Source organism: Dipodomys ordii, unplaced genomic scaffold (genome assembly GCF_000151885.1).
Source record: "Dipodomys ordii isolate 6190 unplaced genomic scaffold, Dord_2.0 Scaffold45, whole genome shotgun sequence".
Classification (NCBI taxonomy): domain Eukaryota; kingdom Metazoa; phylum Chordata; class Mammalia; order Rodentia; family Heteromyidae; genus Dipodomys; species Dipodomys ordii.
In genome coordinates, this window is record NW_012267261.1 from 13734565 (window position 1) to 13751304 (window position 16740).

At 38.8% G+C, this 16740-nt stretch overlaps 1 protein-coding gene across 1 annotated transcript in view; it reads left to right on the top strand.

The window, feature by feature from the left end:
- Window positions 1-16740, top strand: part of Igsf11 (immunoglobulin superfamily, member 11) — a 117310-nt gene that overhangs the window by 59829 nt on the left and 40741 nt on the right. The gene's annotated exons all lie outside the window — the stretch shown is intronic.

Below are 16740 nucleotides of genomic sequence, written 5' to 3' on the forward strand. Positions count from 1 at the left end.
TTTAAATTCACTCTTTTGTTGCTATCAGCTTCAAAGCCAGACATCCCACTCTCTCGAGCTATGGGATTTTGAGAGTGAAATAGACTTTTAGGCTATATTTCCAAACAAGAGTTTCAGACACTTGAATGGGTCTTTGCAAGTTATCAATTAGGTTAAGCTTTTTCTTTGAATGGAATAATTCAAAAGTGATTCTTTGAGGGGCAGGTACTGGAGTTTGAATTCAGAGTCTTCTGCTTGCTCTACCGTTTGAGCCATGCTGCCTATCCTTTTTGTTTTTTTGAGATTTGAGTGTAGCAAAATGTTCTACCTGGGCTTACTTTGAGCCATGATTCTTCAGATCTCAGCATCCTGAATAGCTAGAATTACAGATATGAGTGATTGGCACCCATCTTCTTTTTTTGAGGCGGGGGGGGGTGTCAATTGTGGGGTTTGAACTCTGGGCCTCAGCACCATCTCTGAGCTGTTCAGTTCAAGATGAGTGCTGTACCACTTGAGCCACAGCACTATTTCTGGTTTTCTGGTGGTTAATTGGAGATAAGAGTCTCATGGACTTTACTTGCCTTGGCTGGCTTTGAACTGTGATCCTAAGAGCTCAGCCTCCTGAGTAGCTAGGATTACAGGCATGAGCCTCCAGCACCTGGCCCATCTTCTATTTGAACGTTTAAAGAGGTGGGTTACTTATGAAACAAGCCGGTTACTCCAAGTGTAAGAAAAATCTAATGGTTAGTAAAAATGGTAAAATGTCTTGCCTTCTTTTCATTGTATCTCATCCATCTCTCAGCTTTTCTTCCTATAAGTAATTTCTGTTGGCCGTAAAGTGTGTATTTACATTAAACTAGTGTTTCCAGACTCTTTTCAGCCTGCGGCCTGCTAGTGGGAAGTCTTCCATTCTGATCCTCTTCTTTTTCTTTTTCATCTTCCTTTGTTGTACTCACTGTAGCCACGTGTAGATTAAATGGCCTATGAAACACCGTGATTATTAGTACAGAGTACACACATACAGGTAAGACCTTCCACATTTCTTGATTTATTTCCGAGTGTTTCTATGTTAAAATCTGCAAAGCATTTTTTTGTAGATGTGGAGTGTCATGATACTTCAAAACTCTTTTCCAACAGACTGCTCGGGTTAAGGCAAGAGGGGATAACTGGAAGAACCCAAGAGAAATGAGCAGATGTTGTCATATTCTGAGATATAAAATCATTACTGAGACGGATCCCGCTAAAAAACAAATGGTTGAGCTCACTGGGTGCCTTACCCAGGAAGCTTGGCAGTAGCGGCCTGTCATAAGACTGTCATCAATAAAAGTCAATGTCAATTAGGGGATATTAATTAAAATTATGGCCTCCCTGAGGGGAGAAAACATTGATTCTCTGTTTCTCTTTACAAATAAAAACATTGATTCTTTGTTTCTGTAAATAGAATTATAAGGTGATTTCCAAGCCAAAAGAAAGGTAATAAACTGAATATTTATATTTGTGACAGGCCAATTTGTATTGACAAGTCAGTTCTGGGCTTGAACTTTGGATGATTCTACCTCCATCTCCTGATGACTAGGATTATAGGTGTGTACCACTGCACTTGGCCTGAATGTTTTTTTCTAATATAATTAATGATAGTAACCTGGAGCTTCATTACTATTCATTACTATTTACTCATTACTATAAAACACAACTCTTCCCCTTTTCATTCTTGTTTTAGATAGCTTTACCAGGCCCACCGCTCATCTCCCTGAGTCTCCTTGTTACCCATCAATGTCATTCTTCTCAGTACAAAGCTGCTTCAGGGTCAGATTGAAATGAAAAAGTACTTCTGCCCCTAGTCTTTCACATTATTATTGTGTGTTTTTAAAGTAACTTCTGGCTCTTGGGTGAATTTAATAATCATAGTATCTTGTTTTCAGAGACACAGTCTATTGACAGACAGAAGGCTAGTGTTGGAATAGTCTTTGAAGAGCATACAGTACCTTTGTCCTCAAATACATTAGTTTGTGTAAAATGACCTTGTTAAAGATATGTAATCTTGATGTTTACCTCATTAGATTCTTATTCAGGTGTTCAATAGGATCCTTTAATCCTTTTAAAAACAAGGGTCACAGCTGACCTTAAGGCAGGTGGTTGAGATCATCAAAGTGGGGTCCCCACTTGGGTTTGCTTGCAGGGGCGGTGTGGTTTCCAGTGCTGGGGTCCTGTGTGTCAGCAGTGTCCTCTGGGCTCCTGCTCTTCGGTGGCTTGTTTGTGGAAAGACCATCAGCAACCCACTCAAGTGTGGTCATCTTTCAGGTTTCATGTTAACTTGACCTGAACATACAAATTCACTTTCTGTGTTGTTTTTATTTTCATGATGTAGCAATGCCTTTTATTTCTGAGGTAGATGAGCCCTCCCTGTCATCTCTCACCCTCCCCTCCTCCCCAGCATAGGCCAGCCACTTTCTATGTTTTTATGTCTGTGATTTCCCCTTTTTATTTTCTCTTTTCTTCTGACTCCAGGGACACTCCAGTACCCCTTCTGCCTCGTGTGTGGGCTCACATAGTTCTAACTTGTGTGTTTGGTTTTTTACTTGAATTTTCTCTCCTATGGCTCATGTACTTGTTTGTGATTTCTAGACCTTGCTATTACCTGTATTTCTATATTTAGGCATTTTCCCTCTGTCTGCAGAAGCTTCAAATTTAGTGTCTAGAATTGACAAAGTCATCTTTCCCCAAATACCTCTTCCACATATAAATCCTTTTTCCATAAATGGTCCCACCAGTGACCTACACTGAGTACTTTACAACTAGAGTAAGTTATTTTAACATTTCCTTTCCTTTTCCTTTTCCTTCTATACCAGTCCTGGGGCTGGCACTCAGGGCCCAGGCACTGTCCCTGGGCTTTCTTATATAAGGCTAGTGCTCTCCTACTAGAGCCACAGCTCTATTTACAGCTTTTTGGTGGTTAATTAGAAATAAGAGTCTCATGGAATTTCCTGCCTAGCTTTAAACTACAATCCTCAGATCTCAGCCTCCTGAGTATAGTTAGGATTACAGGGATGAGCCACCAGTGCTAATAATCATTTGGAGGTCTTAGGAAAGAATGTGTGCTACTGAAACATAATCATGCCAGTAACAACATAAATAGTGTGATACAAAAAGGGAATTTGAAGTAAGTTACATAACAAGAACAAGAACCTGCCTTCCCCCCCTTTAAAAAATTATCATCATCATCATCATCATCGTTTTTGTTGGTTGTAGGGCTTGAACTCAAGGCATGGGTGCTGTCCCTGAGCCTCTTCGCACTAGCTAACACTCCACCATTTGAGCCAGTTTTTGAGTAGGAGTCTCATGGGGACTTTTCTTCCCAGGTTGGCTTTGAACCACAGTCCTCAGATCTCAGCATCCCAAGTAGCTAGGATTACAGGTGTGAGTCACCAGCACCTGGCTTATTTTTATTATTTTCAAGTAGTGGTACAGAGGAGTTTCATTTCACCATGTCAGCTAATGAATACAGTGCATCTTGATTGATGCAAGACCCTTACTACTTTTTTTTTTGTCAGTCGTGGGGCTTGAACTCTGGGCCTGAGCACTGCCCCTCAGCTCTTCAGCTCAAGGCTAGTTCTGTACCACTTGAGCTACAGACTTTCCTGCCCAGGCTGGCTTTGAACTGTGATCCTCAGATCTCAGCTTCCTGAGTAACTAGGATTACAGGTGTGAGCCACTGGCGCCCGGCAAGACCCTTTCTCTGAATAAAAAAAAAAAGAAGGAAGTATTACATGAATTAGGGTTGGATGAATGTGAAGATAAACTTCCAAAAGAGTGAACTCTGTTGTGTTTAAATAATGGTTTTCAGCCCACAGATTGGGAGAAGATCTTCACTAGCCATACAATGGACAAGGATCTCATATCTAAAATATACCTGGAACTCAAAAAATTAAATCCCCAAAATCCTCAAAGAAACAACTGCCCAATAAATAAGTGGGCTAATGACTTAAAGAGAAACTTCTCTGAAGAGGAAAGAAGGATGGCCAATAGACACATGAAGAAATGCTCAACCTCCCTAGCCATAAAAGAAATGCAAATCAAAACAACATTGAGATACCACCTCACCCCAGTTAGAATGGCTATAATCAAGAACTCTAATAACAACAGATGCTGGAGGGGATGTGGACAGAAGGGAACCTTACTGCATTGTTGGTGGAAGTGTAACTTGTTCAACCACTTTGGAAAGCAGTATGGAGGTTCCTCAAAAGACTCCACATAGAGCTCCCCTATGACCCAGCAATCCCACTTTTGGGCATTTACCCAAATGATCACAAACAAAACCATACTAAAGCTCCCAGCACAACTATGTTTATTGCATCATTACTTACCATAGCTAAGATATAGAACCAACCCAGATGGCCCTCATTAGATGAATGGAACAAGAAAATGTGGTATCTATACACAATGGAATTCTATGCCTCTGTCAGAAAGAATGACATTGCCCCATTTGTTAGGAAATGGAAAGACTTGGAAAAAATTATATTAAGTGAAGTAAGCCAGGCCCAAAGAAACATAGGCCCCATGGTTTCCCTTATTTGCAATAGCTAGTATATGTCTGAGACAAGCAGAAAAGGTCAGATAAGTTGATGTTAGGGGAAATGAACCCCAAGATAATATTCAAATGTTTTTTCTTTCTTGTGATTGTTTCTAACATATTTATAAGATGATTTCTTTGTTGCTTTGTATGTCCCTCTCCCACGGTATAACCCCTGCTTTCACTGTATTTGATGTTGGTATAATTTGTGGAGGGGAAGGGAAAAAACAAGTCGTTTAAATAGGGATTCAGTTGGACCCATTGCAACAATGAGATGTACAAGTCGTTATGTTGAAAAAAGAACTGTACAAGTTTGGCGGGGGGGGGGGGAAGGGTGTGTGTGTGGGGAGATGGGAAACAAAGGAGGGGAAACAATGCTTGATAAGAAATGTACTCATTATCTTGCCCATGTAATTGTAACCCCTATGTATGGTATTTTCACAATAAAAAATATTATGATGCTCAAAAAAATGGTTTTCACTTAGTAGGACAGAATCAAAATAACTAGTTACTCAAAGCAGCAGCAGCAATGTTTCAGCCACACATGCACGCACACATGCATTTATTAATATAGGTGCATTCACGCTTGTATGCACACACACACACACACACACACACACACACACAGCTGTTGGTTCTAACCAAGACTTCTTCAGGGCATACTTTCCTAACAACGTCCAACTCCAATTGTCTTTTTATCCCATCTGAGGGAAACATCTTAATAGTCACAGTTGTTTCTGTCCTTCTCCAGTAGTGCTAACATGGGCTTTGGTAGGCATACCTTTGGTGAGGTCACCTTGTCCCTGGATTAACATCATTCACCTATGGTTCTATTTATGAGGCATACTTGATAATTTTTCTGGGAGGAACTCATTTCTGGTTCCTGCCTGACATACATCTCAGTGGTTTTCAGTCAGAAGGACAAAATCCCTTACCATTCCATCATTTTTTTTTTTTTGCCCCACAGATGACTTGGGCTGTGCACAGCCTTCCATTTTGGAGCCAAACCAGCATCATCTGTAATCTGAATCAGGCATCTTACTTGTGGTCTTGTTTTTCCCATGTAGAGTTGTTCCATAATCATTGTAACTTTAGTCCCTGTTCAAAGGAAAACCTACCACACAGTGGGAGGGCAGGTGGCTTATGTGTATTTTTTTTTATCTTATCTGGGCGTTACCTCCAAAGTGCAGCCCTAAACACTAGTGAAAATGGTTGTGTGTCCCACCTGTCTCTTTCATAAATATTATGTACTGTTTGTAAGTCCATAAAATTCAGCACAAGTTAAATTTCTGTCAAGAGAAGCAGGAGAGTTAGCATGTGGGATTGATGGATTGAGATGATGCCTGACATTAATGTAGAGAATCACACTTGCTGCTTTTGTGTTCCCCACAATGCTTGGGACAATGCCTGGGACAGACTTTGTCACTAATAAATAACTGTCTTCTGCTCATCAGTCCTTGTGCTTCATTTTATTATAATATTGGTGCTTTTGGTAATAATGAAGTGTTGGGGAGCATCGATTAGAAGATAACCCTCTTAATCTTTCACATCACTGATTGAGCTGGTCAATCAGCTTTCTACTCACTGCAATTAAATCTAATATTCTTTATTTCTGAATTCATTCCAGTTGCAGAAGTTTCAAAACTCAAATGTTCATCCTTCTTGAAGTTAGCTATAGGGGATGTGTACTCACGCCTTTGAGATACTTTCTATGTCTTTTGGCTCATATCCTCTCATCCTAGAGAGAAAGTTGGAGACTAATGAAGTGTGTGACTACAGGATTCCTGTCTGTAGTCCTCATGTAAGTCATCCTTGAGTGCCATGTGATAAAGTAAGAAAATGGAAAAATGAAACCACCAAATTTAGTTACAATGTATGCGTAAGTCCCCTTCTTCCCTCTTTCCTCTTGAGCAAGTATAGTGGTCTCGGTGACAGTGATTGTGATGGATTCTGTTCTTCACCATATCTGACCGTTAACCTCCCCTTTTGTTGAGATTTGCCCTTTTCTTACCTCCTAAGAAATGCTATAGAGATGTTTGGGGTGTCAGCTAGCCATGATTCTGAGAAACACCAGAAAAGAAATGATTTGCAAGTGATTGCAGAATAAGCAGTGTTAACTTTAGGATTTCCTTTTCCTCTGAACTTCCACTTTTGTATTTTAGCACTTTTGATTTTAGAAGGAAGGTTTTTCAGTCACTGTAAACCAAACTTACTTTGCTAGTACTTCCTAATGAAATGGCTTCCTAATGAACTTGCTTCCTAATGAACTGTGCCAGGCTGAGCAGCTAAGATTAAGAAGGGGAACGAGGGGCTGGGAAGGTGGCTCAGTGGTAGAGCACTTGCCTTGCATGCCTGAGGCCCTGGGTTCAATTCCTCAGCACCACATAAGCAAAAAGAAAAAAAGCCGGAAGTGGCGCTGTGGCTCAAGTGGTAGAGCACTAGCCTTGAGCTGAAGAGCTGAGGGACAGTGCCCAGGCCCAGAGTTCAGGCCCCACGACCGGACCCCCCCCCAAAAAAAAAAGAAGTGGAAAGAGTAATGTCCACAGAGAGAGGAATGCTCGTTACTTTACTCTGCTCAAGCTGGTAATAAAATGTTGTAAGTAATTCTCTAATTTAGTCTATAGACAGGGCACCTGCCACCAAAGTCACTGGTGGAAGGTCACTGCTGTGTAAAGTAGAAATAACTTTCCCTACTCAAAAGCAGGCAAATTAATGGCAAATAACTTTAGCAGAAGAGTGTGTTTAAAATACATTTTGCCATGCTGGGTGCTGGTGGCTTACACCTGTAATCCTAGCTACTCAGGAGGCTGAGATTTTAGGATCATGGTTCAAAGCCAGCTTGGGTAGGAAACTCCGTGAGACTATCATCTCCAATAAACCATCAGAAAAACCAGAAGTGGCGCTGTGGCTCAATTGGTAGAGCACTCACTTTGAGCTGAAGAGCTGAGCTACAGTGCTGAGGCCCAGAGTTCAAGCCCCACACTCAACAACAACAACAAACAACAACCCATTGTTTTGTATGTGTCGGTCATGGGACCTGAACTCTGGGCTTGGGTGCTGTCCCTCAGCTCTTCAGTTCAAGGCTAGCGCTCTACCATTTGAGCCACAGCACCACTTCTGGCTTTTTCTTATGTGATGCTATGGAATTGAACCCAGGGCCTCATGCATGCAAAGCAAGTACTCTACCACTGAGCCATCTTCCCAGCCCCAACAACAAACCATATGTCAGGTATATGTTAAACAATAGCTTAAAATCAGGAATATACAGAGAGCTAAACCCTCAAAGAATCAACAACCAATTAATAAATGGGCAAACAGGCTAAATAGAGACTTCTCAGAAGAAGAAGTGAAAATGGTCATCAGACACATGAAGAAATATTCAACATCTCTGGCCATGAAGGAAATGCAAATCAAAACAACACAGATTCTACCTCACTCCAGTTAGAGTTGCCATTATCAAAAATACAAACTATAATAGATGCTGGCTCAGATTAGGTGAAAAGGAACTCAAATACACAGTTGGTAGGAATGTGAACATGTTCAACCACTCTGGAAAGCAATATGGATGTTCCTCACAAAACTAAACATAGAGTTACTCTGTGCTCCAATTCTATTCTTGGCATTTAAAAGATTACAAACTGAGTAAGGCCACCTGTACAACTAAGTTTGTTGCAGCACTATTCACCACAGCCAAGTGATGGAATCAGCCCAGATGCCCCTCAGTAGATGAAGGGATCAAGAAAATGTGGTATATATGCACACAGTAGATTTTTATTGATCCATTGGAAAGAATGATATTGCATCATTTATGAAAAATGAAAGGACCTGGGTAAAATCATGTTAAATGAAGTAAGGCAGGCCTGGAATGACAAAGATTGTATGTTCTCTCTCATGTGTGGAAGCTAGAAGTAATTTATAAATATATGTAAAAATTTCAGGTGGTATGTAAGTATTCACAAATTAACTGACATATGGTAGATAGAGGGGAGAACTCAAAACAATGTGAGTTCCTTAGAACGAATAACTCACAATTCAAGAAAATAAACACCAGGAATTGGGTACTTGGAGTCAAGGGGAGAGAGATGGTAGATGAATGAAGAGAGGAGGGGGTGGGTGAGAGAATGCAGTAATAAAATTCAATGCACAATTAAAAAAATGTGGGGGATGGATGAGAATTTTGAAAAGGGTGTCATGTATTCATAAACTGCTTTGTTGAATGGCAACTCCTTTGTACAGATACTTATAATAAAAATATGTTAAAAAAGAAATTTGGCCATAAGCATTAAAAGACTTAGAACTAAGACTAAAATAAAATACATTTCCTATAAAGTAAGTGATTATTCAGGAAATAATGTAGTCTGAGATGAGAAAGAACATTGTTATTACAGGTACGTATATGTGTGCATGTGGATGTGCATGCCTCTGTGTGTGTGTGTGTGTGTGTGTGTGTGTGTGTGTGTATAACTAGGGTGGACTCATTGACTTGTGCTTGCTAGGCAAGCATAATACAAAGCACAATAACCACTTGAGCTGTGCCCCAGTTCTTTTGCTTTTAGTTTATTTTTTTAGGTACTGACTTGCACCAGCTGACTTTAAACTGCCACTCCCCATGTATCATAGGTTTGGATCCACATACCTGGTTTGGAGATAGGATCTGACTAACTTGTTCAGATTGGCTGGCTATGAACTGTAATCTTTCTGTCTCTGCCTAGTGATTAGCAGGATTACAAGTGTGAATCACCATGCTTGCCCTTTTGGATAAGACTTGTTATATTTAAAATTTATCTCTGATAAGGATTACTATGAACAACTCTGTGCCCACAAATTTAATAACCTAGTTGAAGTGGACCAATTCCTTGAAAGACACAATCTTCCAAACCCATTTAAGAAGAAATAGATAATATTTTATTGAATAATAGTCATCAGTGATGACTATTAACTTTCTGCATAAATTAGAGTACTATAGGTACTTAAACATTTTTTCCCCTGATTATGTCTATGAGGATTTTTCTAGATCTGAATCAGTGGATTCTTCCCTGATCCATCTTCTGTTCTAGTTAGGCCCCTAATTCATTGGATGATGTCCATGCCTCTTAGCGATAGACTTGCTTTACTGAATCCATGATTCCTTCAGCAGGTGGATGGATAAATAAATTGATGTCCTATCTCAGCTGAGGTAGCGATCTAGCAAACTATGAAAAAATACAGAGGAAATTTTACAGGCATACCACTAAATGAAGGAAGTTAATCAGAAAAAGTTACATTCTGCTTGACTCCTAGGCATTCTAGAAAAGATGGAACTACAAGAGCAGCCTGTGGACGTAGTTTAGTGGTGAAACACTTGGTTTGCATGTGTGGAAGCATGGGTGTGATCTCTACTATGAAATGGTTTGAATATCGCTAGAAACTAGAGGAAAAGGACCAAGCAGAGCACAGGGGAGTTTTAGGGGAATGGAAAGACTCTTTGAATGTGTCCAAACAATTTCATGTTAAAATCTAATCCTGTTGTGCCAGAATTAAGAGGAGGGCCTTTTGGAATCAATTGGGACATGAGGGCTCTCATGAGTGGATTAGTATTTATTAAAGGGCTGGAGAGCCCCAGCTTTGGCCCCTTTCTCCCTTTCTATGTATTCTGCCATGTGAGGAGTCAGTGTTCAAGAAATGGTGTTGGAAGTAGAGTCTTGTGCCTTCACCAAACATTGAGCCTATTGGTGACTTGATCTTGGACTTCTGAGTGCCCAGGGCTATAAAGCAATAAATTTCTGTTCTTTATCATGCACACAATTTTGGATATTTTTTATAGTCATATAAATGAACTGAAATAGATAGGGACATATATCATTATAAGTTTGTGCAAGCCCACGGAGTATCTAGCAGTAAGTGTGAGTCCTAATGTAAGCTGTACATTTTGGTGATAGTGATTTGTCAGTGTAGGTGCTTCATGAAGCATATGTTCTACTGGAGGAGAGGTGTTGGTAGTGGCGAGTGTGGGCAGTGTCTGGGAAATTTCTGCACTATCTTCTCAGTTTTACTGGTAACCTAAAACTGCTCAAGAAAATAAGGTTAAAAATGGGTTCTGTCATTTATTGGCAGTAAGCTGGCTAATTGCTTACTACTTTCCTTTTCTTTCTTTCTTTTTTTGTTGATCATGGGACTTGAACTCTGGGCTTGGGCGCTGCCCCTGCACTCTTCAGCTCAGTGGGGGGGGGGCGGGGGAGGGGCTCTCCAGCTTGAGTCACAGTGCCACTTCCGGTTTTCTAGTGATTTATTGGAGATAAGAGTCTCATGGACTTTCCTGCCCAGGTTGGCTTTGAACTGTGATCCTCAGATCTCAGCCTCTTGAGTTGCTAGGGTTACTGGTGTGAGCCACCAGCACCCTGCCTTTCCTTTTCTTTTGTAAACCAGAGATAATTATTTATCTTTAAACTATAAGGTAACTCCTATACTTTTGCATAAGGGTTGCAATGACTGAATGAAACTATACAAAGAACTTGGTTTAGGAGTACTCAATAAAGGGATAGATATTACTGAGACTTGTGAACCTTTTGAAGAAGTATTACTTTAACTTTACTTGATATTTTGTGAAAAGGAATCTGACAAGTAGTCTTATCACATTTTGTAGGAGTAGAAAACTTACAAATAGAATGGGGAATCACAAAATGTTGGATGTAGTGGCTAATTAAGGATGACTACCCTCTCTACAAATACTTAATTAAGATTACATGTGAAAATACTACCATCTCAATACCATACTTATTTGATTATAGTTTGGCCCATACATCATCAGTTGCAACCTGTGATTTGGGTGTACACATGTGATAGTTTAGTTATATAAAGTGACTGAATGTCTAAAGCAGTGTTTTCAGTATGCTAGCCATGTGTTTCGTGTGACATTTAAATTAAAATTAAGATTAAAATTAAACAGTATTTTCACAATAAAAAAAGAAAAAAATATTAAGATTAAAATTCAGTTCCTCAGCCATACCTAACTACAATTCAGGTGCTGAACATGGCTGGTAGCTACCGTATTTGGCAGTGTGGATATTAGAACAGAAAAAGAAAATTTAATTGATTAGAATTAATCTAATGTGCAGGGATCACTGACTCACACCCAGTATGTTTTTTTCTCATTGGCCACCAGCTCTTGCCTTAGGTTTCTGGTCATCCGTGACTTTGCCTGAAGATGTTACAAGTGCTTTACAACTTTGGCTGGTAGGGGATGAGGGTGGGGGTGGGAAGGGCTGGTAGGAGGAAAAACAGAAGAGGAGGTAGCAATGCTCCATAGGAAATGTGCTCATTACCTTACGCATGTAACTGTAACCCCTCTGCACAGTATTTTTACAATGAAAAACATATTTTAAAGAAGTACTCTCAGCTCCCATTTGTAACCTTATTTCTGGTGTTTCAGGGCTCAGTGTGCTGCTTTCACATCCTTCTCTCAGGGGTCTTAAGATCTCAGACAGCTCGGAAGACCTATCTTGACCCGGCAGAAAGCTCACAGACAAGCTCTCCTTTGCCTTTTCTTCTCATGATCCTGAGGTCTTTACATGTTTAAACTGACACATAATGTTTACCTGTGATTTTTCAAAGTATGTGTGCACACATGATGGAATGATTAAATCTAGTTAAGTTACACATATCTGTTCACTATCACTTTAGAATATCCTATCTCTGTTTTTTTTCTTTCTATATCTTAGAGGTCATTTCAGTTAGCATCATCTTACATGATTATATGTACAAAGCTGTTGAACTCTGTACACCATTACTGTAGTCATTTTGTTCTATAGCAGATTTCTTTATTCCCCCTCAGTGTCCTTGGGATGACATTTCCCCAACCCCCTTCTTTACCCCACCACAGCCTCTGGTAACCATGATTCTGTTTGCTCTATCTATTAGATAAGCTTTCATAGATAATACAGCATTTATCCTTCTGTGTATGTGTGCTTCATTAAACATAAGTCCTTGAATTCTTTTGTTGTAGTTTTAAAAAATTGTACAGAGGGGTTACAGCTATATAAGTCAATTAACGAGTATATTTCTTTTTGAACAGTGTTACCCCCTCCCTCATTTTTTCCCAGCCTTTCCCCTCCCAAGCCCCCTAATCCTTGGATTCTCAATAGTAACTTCTGAGTGCAAAGATGAATTATGCTATTTCAGTACAATTTTTCCAAGACTTTGTGTTACAAGAAAGAGATTAGTTCATTTAGTTCTTTGATAATATCCCTTACATTTCCCACTTTCCAGTGAAAAAGCATTCACCACAGTGTGTTTCTGTACACACACTACATGCCATACACTAAGGGAGTATGTGTTTGTTGGCTCATAGGATTTAGATATATTTACAAATCTGTTTAATACCTATTGTCTATCTAGAATCGATTTTTTTTAGAAAAAATTTATACACTTTCTCAGAGTTTCCAAGAAAATTAAAAGCCCAGTGGGCACTGGGGTAATTCATATCATTGAAAACAAATCCAACTTAGGGCATACACAGATAGAAAATTTTCACACCATTTAAAAATTTTTTGTTATTGTAAAGGTGACATTCAGAAGGATTACAGTTATGTAAATCAGGTAATGAATACATCCTTACTTTCCCAGTTTTCCCTCCTATCCCCACCTACCAGTTGTATAGTTCATTTTCAACACAGAGGCTAGTGAGTATCACTGTTGCATTTGTTCATTCTTTGTTCCACCATTTCTGTGCCCCCTTTGCCCTCTCAAAGAACAAACAAGACAAAATAAAAAGAAAACAAAAATAACAATGAAGAACAATCCTCTTGTTCCCTGTCTTGGACACATCTTTTGAAATAGTGGTTATGTAGATGTTCTTGTGCTTATAATCCAAATGGCTTGTTAAATAAGATGGCTGAATATGTTGTGATACAATATTCTAGAACATAGCAATAGGAATAAGTGAATTTTAGCTGTGTGCAGTAATCTTAACAGCAACTTTAGCAGAAACAGCCAACTACACTCAGAAAATACCATTTGATTCTATGTATTTCAAGTTCAAAACTAAAGTATGGGGTTAGAAATCAGGATAGCAGTTCTTTCAAAGGGGCCTCCGGAGGGCGTGTAGGATTGCAGAAAATGTTCTTTTTCTGGTTTTATGCTGTGTGATCATTACTCAGGGGGACCCTTTTTGGAAAACCATTGAGACATATACTTGAGGTATGTTTTCACTTATGTCTGTTAAACCTAACAGGTTTTACATTAAAATATAAAGTTATAACTACTCTTATATGTAACATATTAGACTTACTTACTTTTGGTAAATAAATATCTAAAAGGATATTTATGAATATAAAGTCATGAATTTAATGCATTTTTGTTTTGCTTCCATATTATAGTGAATTAATTTTTTTTTCTGTAGTGGGGTTTGAACTGCGGTCCTTGAGCTTGTTTGGTTGGAGTCTTTACTGTTGAGCCATACTACCACCCCTATTTCCTTCTGGCTGTTTTGGAAATAAAACCTTGTTTTGTGGCTAGATGTGTGCCTGGGTGCAATTAACCCATGTTAGGCTTCCTAGTGGCTTGAATAACAGGCACATGCCACAGCCTCATTTTCTGCTTGGGCTCACCTTGAATTGTGATTCCTGTTATCTTATCATCCCTAGTAGTGAGGATTGTGGGCATGAGCCACCAGTGCTTGGTTTGTTTTATTTGCTTTATTATGTAACTTTCTGATAGAAGCATTTAAGAGCTGTCACTTTAAGAAGCACTAAGCTACATCCTAAATGTTTCAGGGTTATAGGGAAATCACACATGGAACATGATACCAGAGTGAAGAGGCCAATGCAGAGCTGACCTAAGAAAACTTTACTATAGGTAAATCTCCTGATGATTTATTTGAGACCTTTTGGATGAGAGAAAAAAAATTGTAACTGTAAGAGGATCATCCTGAAGTATACGTAGTAATCACTAAGCCAAACAAAATAAAACAAAAACTAAAATCAACAAAACAAACACTTGAATCACAAAAAGAGAAAAAGATAATTGAAATATAAGTCCAAAATTTGGTTTGATTAGAAATTTTAAAATTACTTAAGAAAGTTACATAAGTTAAAAAGGTACTGGTTAACTTTTATATTTCTGAAGCATAGGTTTTACCTTGGTAGAAGTTGACCACCTTTAAAATATCCCCTTATGGTATTAAGTTCCATATCCTACTCAATTTTAAAAAATTGTATTAAATTCCATATCCTACTCAGTTAAAAAAGGTAACTATACACAGAAGTTCTGTGGAATTTTAATAAAATATTTAGGGAAATATCTAAGTATTAACTACTGAACACATAAAATATGCCTCATTCAAACTATTCAGACTACTACTTTGCTTATGTCCTTCATGGTCAGAATATTCATTGCCTTAAGAAACACCACAGTCAGCAAGGGTACCCTGACCCAATGAGTAATAAATTAAAGTTAAATTACATCTTTGACATTTACAATTGACCTGACAAACTGAGAGTACCTTGACCTATTTCCCATTTCTGATTAAACAAGTTAATATTGTTCAGTGTGAAACAGTCTTTAAAAATTGGAAACCCTTATATAAGCCTATTTAGAGAAACAGTGTTAATTTGCTTATTCTCAAAGTTGGAAAGAATGGATGAGTTTTTATACTACAGGGAAAAGATTGGAAGATAAAGGCATAGGCATGAACTTTCTGAATACGATTGCAATTTCCTAGGAAATATAAAGCAAGAATTGACAGATGGGACTTACATTAAATTAAAAAGCTTCTGGAATGGAGAAAAAAATCTGTTCATCAGATAAAGGATTAACATCCAGAATATACAAGTATCTCAAATAACCCAATTAACAAATGGGCAAATGGATTGAACAGATAGTTTTCAAAAGTATACATGCTCAATAAATACATGAAGAAAGCCACCTGCACGATCATGTTTACTGCAAGGTATGGAACCAGCCCAGATGCTCCTTCCTCATGGGTGAATGGATCAGGAAAATGTGGTATATATACACAGGGAATTTTACTCATCTATTAAAAAGAATGATATGGTACTATTTTTTTTATTGTTTACTTCATATAAAAACTTTATTACATGCTGTAATGCAAATATCCTTAGCAGAAAACCATGTATTTGTCTGAGTTATAACACAGACATTTTAACAAAATTAAATTAGAGAAAAATCTTTTTTTTATTGTGAAAATACTGTACAGAGGGGTTACAATTACATGGGCAAGATAGTGAGTACATTTCTTATCAAGCATTGTAGCTTCCTCCTTTTTTCCCCTTCCCATCATCCTCCCCCCCAACCTTCTCCCCCCCCACCCCCTCACCCCCCGCACGAAAGTTGTAAAGTTCATTTTTGACATAAGGACTTGTACATCTCATTGTTGCAATGGGTCCACCTGAATCCCTATTTAAACGATTTGTTTTTCCCCTTCCCCTCCACAAATTATACCGACATCAAATACAGTGAAAGCAGGGGTTATACTGTGTGTGTGGGGGGGGGTTTGGTACTATTTGTAAAGAAATGGAAAGACCTGGAAAAAAATACATTAAGTAAGTCAGGCCCAGAGAGACTAAGTTTTCTCTTACATGTGAAGCTAGCTTTAGCTTATAAACATATAAGCAAATACGTTGGATGAGAAGCAAGTGTAGTCAAATGTATTAACTGAAATAGGGCAGATTGAAGGGAGATCTCAAATAGCATATAACTCCTTTGAAAGGCAAAATCAAAGTTCAGCAAAAATAAAACACCAAAAGTGGGTACTTGAAAGGGTGGGGGAAGGATTAAGGGGGTAGGAGTAGACAACTGAAGAGAAGGGAGGAGAAATGCAAAGAATCCAGTGTATATCCTACAGAATTAAAGAGCGAGGAACGGAGTGGGTAGGGAAGGGATGGGTGGTGAGCATGTTGAAAGGGGTGACACTGACCAAGATATATTGTCTTCATAAACTGCTTTGTTAAATGGCAGCTGCTTTGTACAACTACTCAAAGATAATAATAAAAAGGAGAAAAAAAAGAAACTGTCAACAAATTTAGCCATAAAGGAAATGCAAATCAAAATGATTCTGTATCATCTCAGTCAAGATGGCTATCATAAAGAAAACAACAGCCAAACACTGGTGGCTCATGCCTGCGATCCAACTAGCTGTTAAGAGGTTGAGACCTGGAGGATCACGATTTCAGACCAGTCTGTGTAGAGTGCATCTC